General features: G+C 37.7%; 1 pseudogene; it reads left to right on the forward strand.

The window, feature by feature from the left end:
* Window positions 1-4108: 4108 nt before the first annotated feature.
* LOC149237714 (polyubiquitin 11-like) lies at window positions 4109-7283 on the forward strand (annotated as a pseudogene).
* The last annotated feature ends 3668 nt before the right edge of the window (window positions 7284-10951 follow it).

Raw genomic sequence — 10951 nt, forward strand, 5'->3', positions numbered from 1 at the left:
TTGGTCACATGGAATATTTTCTTGGAATAAAAGTTGATTAGGTTGAAAAGGAATCTTCATTCTTAAAAAAAGTATATGCAAAGGATAAATTTTGACAAGATTCAAGATGAGTGTATGTAATCTAACATAAACACCAATTGTCCTAGGAACCAAGCTAAGCACAGATGACAACATTCTGGCAATTAATTCCACTTTATATAAGAATCTAGTAGGAAACCTAATGTATCTCATAGAAACGAGGCCTGACATAATGTATTCAATCAGTATTATATCCAGGTTCATGGAGTCACCAAAAGAAACTCATTGGAAATCCTGAGTTGAAGATCACTCATTTCATATTTTGCACTACAAGTGGAGTAGACATGCCCAAAGCCAACTATTTGCTAACAAGGCTTCTTAACATATTCCCTAGTGTTAAGAGAGTCATGATTTACCAACAAGGATGCTTCATCAGAGGAACCAATCTCTGCGTGGATGAAGATATGGCTGAGAACAATCGAGGAGTTCGGATTTTGGTCATCTTCGATGAAATCATGGTTGTTACATTCTATGACCTCTCTAAAACTCACCTCAATAGTATGGTAGCTACTATATCTTTGACAATGGTGTAACTACCCTCACTGTGGGAGTTGATCTCATATCTCAAGTGGAGAAACCCTCTTTTAGGCTGATATGGACAACTAATATGGATATTTAACTTGATTGGTTTGCAAAATTACTTAAGTGTGAATGAGAAATTCACTTAATCAATGCTTAGGAACAATCATAAAGTTGAAAATGAAGCAATAATAGTAGAATATAGAGAATTAAAGAAAACAAGTAATTCACCCAATGTTTGGGCTACATCTCTAGGTCCAACTTCCAACCAGGGACTGCTTCTATTAGCCTAAAAAAATTGACGTTACATCAAGCATCAAGCCTTCAACCAACATAAAAAATTATTTGTCTGTACTAGAAGGTGAGTGGGTTTCCCAAAACCACAACTTCCTCCAAAATATGCTCCAAATTGAGTTACAAATCCACCTTTTACAAACTACGTAGAGCTAATTATAACTTAAAATAGTTAAATCAAAGTTCTTTGTGAAAAATCCTCCTTATGGCACAATGGAAAAACCTTGATATATTTAAATGTTGGGGCACTAATCGACTCGAGGTCAAGCCTGCAACATTGTGCTCCCTTCAACAATTTACATATCAAAACCAATTTTTATTTCCATACCAATCAAGGTGTCTAATCTTGGTTTATTGATTAGAGGATTGTTGCAAGTCATTTCTTTCTTGTGGGAGGTTCTAGTTTCGAGCTCATAGACTTTCACATTTGGCAATTTGTTATAAAAAAGGTTTAAATTTAGTGATTGGTGAAGGTTTCAACAAGTATATGGCTAACACAATGGTTATGTTCATTTTTTGGTAACTTGGTGGGAGCTCAGTGATTTGACTCATGTTGACTCCATTTTGAGTCGAGCAACACTTTATATAGAAGCTCCACACATATGTTATTGAGTACCATCGAGTGGTCCAATGGCCATTGATGTGCTTTCCCTCATCAAGATTTGCAGTTTGATTCACTTCTTGACCTTTCTGCAACTACTTGATGGAACCTTCTTAGCCAATCGAAGGCTTCCACATGGCAGCATATGGTTGGTCCACATCCTTCTACCTACTCAACACTACCAAATCGGCTTGTTAATTTGGATGCCACATCACTCTGCCATGTCATTAGCCCATGTTGTGTGTCACCTTCTGATTGGGCCACCTATCTACCATGTTGGCATAATCATTATGCCATGTCAACAATACGTCATCTACCACATTAGAGCCAAGTCATTTTTCGTATGGTAAACTACCATGTGTCTGATGTTTTTTCTCCCACATGTTCTATATGAATGCCACTTGTCACTCTATATGGTTTCCACACGTCCTTTAAGGGACTGCTGTGTGGCACACCTCTAACCCCATTTTTGCTTCTTTTACAAAAGCTTGAAAACATGATATTTTCCTCATATAGATTTTGTTTAAGTCCATTCAAGTGGTTTTATAAAGTTCTTGTTGAGCTCTATGCAGTGGAAACCTTTGCATCAAGTTTCGAGACCTTCTAATTTTGATATATTCTGGATTCTCCAGTATCAACTTCCGAGACAATACTTCCCAACGATGATAGAGCCATTGAGTTAGGTCTCACCTTCCATCTTCTTAAGGACATTCTAGGACTTATCTCCAAGAACATATAAACAAGTCTAGTTGGGGCCTTCCAGTAGTTTAGAATCTCTGACAATAACTAATTATCTTGAATCATGATTGAAGTAAATATCTTCTAAGCAAGGGAGGATCAAAGGAGTAAGCTTCAACAAACATCGATTGGATAAGTTTCACAGTTGTGTGGTCCCTCTTGGTAGGATGTTTTCTAATGATGAAATTGACTCTTCTTTCATTACATTACATGGTCTAGATGGGGACAACAAAGAGTGAGAGTGAGGGAGCTCAATCAAATCAGTGCTTGTAGTAATCCAAGGTTATCCTCAACAGGTTGTGTTGAATCAGAATTATGGAGCAATGGAGCAAACAAGAGAAATGAAACGGTGAATTAAGCAATGAAATGGACTAATAAAGAGAGTGGAACATTTTGTCATATTAATTTATTAATAATAAAGTTCATAACATGTAAGATTAAAGTTCAAGTTAATCTGAATCTTCTATTGAAAGCAACAATGAAAAATATTTAGAAAAAATTAAATCTCTCTTATCCAATTTTTTTCTTAAATTAAATTAGAATTATAAAAACCTCATTACAATATGAAACACTTATTACCAAATAATATTTAAAAAAAATATCATTATTAAAAAAAAATCCATTTATAACATTATTTTTTTAATTGTATATCATTTCTCACACTATGTTCTCAAATCATCATAACTATGTACTCACATACCTATTATAAAATATGTAAGAGAAAAGTATTAAACTATCACAATAAAAATGAAACATGTACGTGTTTTAAGCTTCATAACATTAAATCGAGAATCATTTTAAAAGCATCTTACTTTTGAAGTATAAGATCTGTTCCTCCCACAAATGAGAAATGGAAAATTAATAAAACTATTTGGATAAAAAATTACTTGCTATCAACCTATAGGGTTATTCAAAAGAATCTTACAATGATTTGATATTTCAGTTTTTTTAACATAGAAAGTTAGCGAGGCGATTCAAAGTGATACGATGAAAGATGATATTTACGTCGTAAGGCGTTCCCCTCTGAAATCAACACCCCTAGCTGCTACCGTGTGCAATTATGGACCATCGCTTATCTATGTTAGACGATAGAAGCATCTTCTACCGTCAGATTAATAGCTAAAAATAGTTACTAACTCCCAGCAACTATATAGCGAAGATGGATACCTCCACGTGGTTACTAACTCCCCAGCAATTGCACGACGAAGATTGATACTCCACGCGGTTAATAACTCCCCAGCAATTGCGCGGCGAAGATCGATACGGTTACATGGACGCTCCTTCTGCTCTGTATCGACTCTTCCACGCCTCTTTCTCAACGGCCCCACGTTCCTCGCAGTTTCTCCCACCAACACTAATAATAGATATTCCAGAACGAATGGTTTGGAACGACTACACGTGTCCCTTTACGAACGGACCATCTTACCCTTGCTGCCATTTAAATATGGCGACACGCCTCTTCTTCTTCATTGCATTTTACAGTATTGGCTGATTTTCCGAACGCGATCGCTGTGCTCTCTTCCGTTTGATTTCCTTCAGGTATCAGTTTTCTCTATCTTTTTCGTCTTTCATGCAGTCGACCATTCTGTCTATCTTTGATCTTTGTTTCGAATCCTTTCCCTATTGTCTTCCGCTTTTTCTTCCAGATTTTAGACATATAGATGTTGTCAGGTTATGCTCTTTCTGTTAACTTTTCTTTGTATCCCACAATGATTCATTTTTCTCTCTTGTTTTGGTTTTAAATTATTTAACTTGCTCGAGATCTGTAAAAGATGATTTCAGCTACGAGTGTAGATTGCAAAATTCGGGAGATTTTTTGGCTTATTTACGCCTTTAAATGTTAATCAGGGTTTCTAATTATGCTCCGTGATTACGCAGGTTGTGTATTGTGTTGATTTCGTTTAAAGATGCAGATATTCGTGAAGACCTTGACCGGTAAGACCATAACCCTTGAGGTGGAGAGCTCTGATACCATCGACAATGTAAAGGCCAAGATTCAGGACAAAGAGGGAATTCCACCAAACTAGCAGCGTCTCATCTTTGCAGATGGAAGATGGACGCACTCTCGCTGACTACAACATCCAGAAGGAATCCACTCTTCACCTTGTCCTCCGTCTTAGAGGTGGGATGCAGATCTTTGTCAAGACCCTGACCGGGAAGACAATTACCCTGGAAGTTGAGAGTTCTGACACAATTGACAATGTCAAGGCCAAGATCCAAGACAAGGAGGGGATTCCACCGGATCAGCAGAGGTTGATCTTTGCTGGAAAGCAACTTGAGGACGGACGCACTCTTGCCGATTACAACATCCAGAAGGAGTCGACTCTTCACCTTGTCCTCCGGCTCAGAGGCGGGATGCAAATCTTTGTGAAAACCCTGACCGGCAAGACCATCAGCAGAGATTGATCTTTGCTGGGAAGCAACTTGAAGATGGGAGGACTCTGGCGGATTACAACATTCAGAAGGAGTCAACCCTGCATCTTGTCCTTCGGCTCCGTGGTGGTATGCAGATATTTGTGAAGACGTTGACAGGCAAGACGATCACACTGGAGGTTGAGAGCTCCAATACGATTGATAACGTAAAAGCAAAAATTCAGGACAAGGAAGGGATTCCTCCTGATTAGCAGAGGCTCATATTTGCTGGTAAACAGCTGGAGGATGGGCGAACTTTGGCCGACTATAACATCCAGAAGGAGTCTACACTTCACCTTGTTTTGCGTCTGCGTGGTGGCTGTCAAAATTCTCGGCATATATTTTAATGAATAGGGTCTAAATGCGCATTTCATTGAATTCTTAGCTAGCTGGCAATTAAATACACTGTCAAATATGTTCTATTGGTTATTTTTAGTATGTTGTTATGTGGCACTCTTATGAAGAGAACTTTCAATAAAAATTAAAGCTTTGCAGGTTAATTTTATGATGGTTTGTGATGTGTTAATGAGCTATTGCTCTGGAACTCGTTTTCCAAAATAATATTATGATACTATATAGCTTAGATATATTTTCCAGTGGTTTTATTAGAAAATTTTAAAGTTATATGTTGTAAATAATTAATTAATTTTTTTGAAGGGTTAAAAATGATGAAAAGGAATAGAATGATAAAACGAAGATATTTTAGAACGTTGATATCATTGAAAACTCTGTTTATGATTTTAAACTTCATCGAATGTGAGAGGAAATGGCACCTAACCTTTTTTAAAGGTTAAAAATATGAAAAGCGAAACGGATTCCAACTTGACCCGTTCCTTATTCAAGAGATTGTCCTCAAATTCTGAAATTGCGGAATTTATTGATTCTATAACATGGTGTTTGTTGGTAAACACTTTATAAGACTTCATTGTTTTTACTCGTGTTTGAAGTGTAAGACTTTTTAAAGTGTTTTACCAAGCTTTTGATAAATATATCATCATCACTTTGTTCTTCCTCTAAGTCTTCCACCTCAATATTGTTCCCAAGTGAATTAGGGTTGCTTTTTAACAATAGGATTGCTCTTTTTTTGCTTCATTTTCTTCTCTTTTGTTGTCGTTTTTCCCTTTGAATAGTCCCAAATTTCTCCTTTACTTTTTAACTCATGCTCACCCAAAATTTTCACTAATCCATAATGGCAAACTTAATTTTGGATTTCTGGGGTTTTCTTTAAAGTTCTATGAGATCACCTAGAATTTTCACTAACCCATAATGGCAAACTTAATTTTAGATTTCCAGGGTTTTCTTTAAACTAATATGAAAATAAAATAGAATTTTCACTAACCCATAATGGCAAATTTTTGAATAGTCCCAAATTTCTCCTTTACTTTTTAACTCATGCTCACCCAAAATTTTCACTAATCCATAATGGCAAACTTGATTTTGGATTTCCGGGGTTTTCTTTAAAGTTATATGAGATCATCTAGAATTTTCACTAACCCATAATGGAAAACTTAATTTTAGATTTCCAGGGTTTTCTTTAAACTAATATGAAAATAAAATAGAATTTTCACTAACCCATAATGGCAAATTTAATTTTGGATTTCCAAGGTTTTCTTTAAACTTCTATGAAAATAAAATAGAAGGATAAGTTTCTTTGTACTTTCCATATACATCTACAACCTTGGAATTCCCATCTTATGATTTATTCCCCTAGATGTTGAAGTAAATGTTCCATCTCTATGAATGGAAACCATCCAACGTTGTAGTGCATTTCTTACGTGCATTTCTTACATTTTGGATAATCCAGCAAAATCTTAGCCCCTTTTGGCTCACTTCGAACTACAAAACCCATGGCTTCTTCTTCATGAAGCTCTTTGGAATTCCCATCTTATGATTTGTTCCCCTAGATGTTCAAGTAAATGTTCCATCTCTATGAATGGAAACCATCCAACGTTGTAGTGCATTTCTTACGTTTTGGATAATCCAGCAAAATCTTAACCCCTTTTGGTTCACTTCGAAGTACAAAACCCATGGCTCAGAGACATAACATAATGCATGTGTGTATACTTCATGCTTATTGTAATGCATGTGTGTATACTTCATGCTTATTGTTTAACAGTTGACCAAATAGAATGGGAAGAAAAGTTGGTTTAATAGACTTTGGTAGGCATGAAAATTGTTGAGGATTGTCGTTCATGCCAAATCATGACATGATAACTAGGTTGAGGTCGTGGGATTAGACCATCACTATTCAACATGCATTTAAACTCTTAATTACGCCGTAAGGCATTCCCTCTGAAATTAATTCCCCTCTCTACCCACCTGTCATCCTTGTACACCATAGGATCCTATGTTAGACGATTGCAAAAGTTTCAACCATTCGATCAGAATGGTTACAAAATGGTTACAAATTCGTTTGGGAAATGGTTTATGCAATGGTCAGCATAACCGATTACAGCATGGTATCAATCTCATTACTTTTGGCTTTGCAGTGTCTGCAGAGCGCAAGAGGAAAACTAGAGTTGTGATGCTCGACGAGTACAACGACGCACCTTTTTGGGTGTACATTTCGGACATTAGCATTTTTGTTTCTTCCGGTGAGCCAGGCTCTTGTCCTGGCCTTCACCGGGTGCCTGTGCTGTGAAAGCGTTCTGAAACCTGGCGGATGGCGGATCTAGGGCATGGGCGGTCATATTGTTTTTTATTATTTTTTTTTATTTGCAGTGGTGAATCCTTCCATGCAGGTATCTTGATTGGTGAGACCTACGCTGAGAAATGTCTTCACATCGCCAGGAGCGTTTGAGCTGAACTTGGAGAGGGCTTGGGGAGAGATCATCGACTGTCATATCCAGTAGTTCGAGATAGTCCTCGAGAGCATCCCATTCTAATCCAAGGGCCACTTCCCCTGTCAGCTTTGAACTGACCATGAATGTCCTCTCCACTATGCCAATCAATGCCTTCACCATAACATTGATGACCTGAGGAGGATTTGCTTGCGTGGATTCAGCGGAGAAGCCTGCGAGAGTCGAAGCGCAGACCTGTGGGTGGGGCATCCTGTCGCAAGCTCCTTTGAGAAATTCATTTGATGTTCGAATCACCTTGACAGAAGTTTTGAATGCTATACGACTACTCTTCGACTGAATATGTTGGACAGAAACATCAACACACTTGAATGTTTAGATGTTTCCTATTGTAAGAACATTGAAATATTACCTCCGCAAATAGCATATCAAAAGTACCTAAAAAAATTAAATTACTGCATTAAATGGGTAATATGCATTAAATTACCCAATCCATGATGAGGAGGGGTCCTTCGCATCTAGGCATCCATATTCATAAGACCGTCTTTCATAAGATCCTGGCTCAACGCATCAAAGTGCCCAATGACCTAATCAAGATGCCAAAATCAGGGTCCTCACAGTTCCCTCTGCTCATCGTGCTCGCCAAGACATAGGATCAGCCATGCACATCCTTCTTCCAATGTGTTCTTCATGAGGCACCTTGAGAGATACCATACCTCTGATTTTATGTTCACACAGGCTGCTACAAGGGTTTGCTCCAAAGTGCCTCGCACTTCTTCTATCTTCCAGACTTCCAAGGGTACTGTCACCCTTATCCAATGGTGCCAACACAAAGGAGCTGCATACTTTTCTTGGATGAACTTCCTTTGCTTCAGCTGCTAGCCAAAAATAGGATCACATGGAGGGCTGCCACTAAACCTTCTCAACAAAATCACATCAACTGCTAGATAATGACATTATGGAGGGATTTTACTATTCTTCAAAAATCATTTTTAGACTGATGTCTAAAGGGAACATCCCTTCTCATAACTGCATCCTCTATTTTTATTGGCTTCAGGGCACCTCTTATGAAGGTTTCAAAGACATGAATATATATTCCTTATTGATTTGCAAGTTGGCTTGAATGGAACAGGCTTTTAACACTTGTATATGTATATATATATATATATATATATATATATATATATATATGCGCTTGTAACAGTGATAAGGACTTGGCCTCTTCTTCAATACACAAAATAGGGTTCCTTGATTTTACTAATATAGATGACATAGGATGCCCACTGATTGTCTTTTCAAGGCTTGCAAATATATGCATACAAAATCTCGACTTCCTTAAATTATGAAGGGCCTTAGAACTATCCTTTAAAAGATTCTCCGCTTCCTTACAAATATGTGGAATGAGAATTCCACCACCTTTCTTCTTTTATAGCCCGGAGATAAGGAAATCACAGCCCCAATGACCTATACTGGTCAGCCAAATTCACAGAGCATGCTAGTATATAGTAGTGCTTTATGTGACATAGGCTTCTTGGCCTTATTACAAGCACAAGGAATAAGTAGGCATCTTCTCAGATAAAACAATCGACATTAACAAAACTTTTTCTCTTCAATAACTCAGAGAACAAAGAGGCACGAATAGGTCGGATTCACTGTCTGAATTGAAGAGCCAGAGAGAATATAAGATAGAGTTCACCAGCCATAACATTTTTGCCTCCATACCACAAGATCGAGAACAGAGTAATCCTTTCTCCAAGGTTGGCTTCATGAAATGACCTTTGGCATATTCTTGTGTTCTTGCACTTTTCTTGGCCTCTTAGGAGAATAAAGTTCTTTTCAAAAGACTTATCCAAAAGCATACTTATGCCCAGAATGTAAAAGAGAGATAGCTCCATTGCATAGTAGACCTTTATTGTTTCTTGTGCTCAGAACAATAGGAACACTTGGCTCCTTCTTAATGGTTCAGAGAACTAGGCCAACAACTCGGTTCTTCATTGCTCCATAGGACTCTCTTTAATTCATTGATCAAATCCAAATAAATATATGTATCCCTAGAGTCACTTATTTGATCCTCAACAAATTTTCTTGTTGGACATCTTTGTTTACAAGACTTGAATTTATGTGAGCACAGGTGATTGGATGGAAGGACTGCTAGCTTCAGAATTCTGATGCAAAGGTCCAAAGGGATCAAATCTTCAAACATATTGTTGACTGCTTTATCCAATGAGAAGATTGGACTCAGATCAACAAATTCTTAAAACAAAACTCTTCATTTACTTCTTATCATGACACGTGGTTTAGCTGCTGAAGGAGGACTTTAGCATCTTCAGATTTGATTAATGGCCTTCATGAGTTATTTAGCCCAGCTCTTGCATATACCTAGACTTGTATTATTTTTCGAGACCTCTCATGTTTTCTAAGGCTTGCAACAAGATACTTCAAATACATTAATAGTCCACTGCTTCATCTCTTGAGATTGCATTCCTCTTCTTGCTTGGGCTTGACCTCAGCTAGCTCTAATACCATGTTAATTTTTGAGTTAACATGTTCTTTGCTTAGGTCAGAGGTCAATTACTTCATTAATCCATTAGCCCATTATTAATTCCATTAATCCATTAGCAATCACGTTGACCATTATCACTTGACAGTAGCTGATGAAAAAACATCAAACACAAATGCAAAAGACAAGCCAAGACAAGAGGACACCATGATTTAGACTTAAAGCTAGGGCAAAACCTGACAAGGGGGAAAAGCCACAGATCTTTTCTTCTTGATAATATCAAATGTTCACAGAGAGAGAAATCCATAAGTACAATGATACATTAGTCAAACTCAATATATTGACTTGCCATAGATGATCCCAATCAAATGTTCAAAAGTCAAAGTCACATATGCAAAAGTCAACAATAGTCAAAGCTATCCTAACCAGTCAGCAGTCAACGGTTAACAGCTCAGTCAAATCAGCCCAATCTATTCGGTAAAAGGAGAGAGAAATTCACCCTCTCTAGGTAGTCAAAATGCAGTCAAGGCAGCCTTCAAAAGTCTGGTCAAAACTTGGTCAACAGTCTGCGGTTAAACCTACCTCAGACCTGTGGTCAAACACCTCAGTTTGTGCTCGGTTCCTCTGCTCACAAGTGTGGCCTAGCTGGCAGAGTAATAATCCATCAAAGTCGCAGTCAAACAGTTGGTCAAAGTGCCTGGTCAATGCTGCTCTGTGTACTGGAAAAGTCACCCACAGAAAATCACAGGAAATCCGTCCTCCAAAAATTTGCACGTATGGGAGAGAGATAGTTTCTCAAAGAAAGTCGAATCCATCATGAGAGGAAAGAGAAAATCATGTGTGCTGATGCCAAAATGGAGTGAACTCATCTTATATTTATACAATTAAATGTGGGTCAAAGGTCATGTCTTTTGGGCTTCATGAGCCTACATGACTGTGGGGCTGACCTTGACCAAAACCAACATTGTGGGCTTGACTTCAAATATACATTTCTGCCTGTCAGAATCCATC

This window comes from Pinus tabuliformis, chromosome 8, assembly GCF_031772625.1.
Source record: "Pinus tabuliformis cultivar Carrire ecotype Pingquan chromosome 8, CPIR1, whole genome shotgun sequence".
NCBI classification, from domain to species: Eukaryota; Viridiplantae; Streptophyta; class Pinopsida; order Pinales; family Pinaceae; genus Pinus; species Pinus tabuliformis.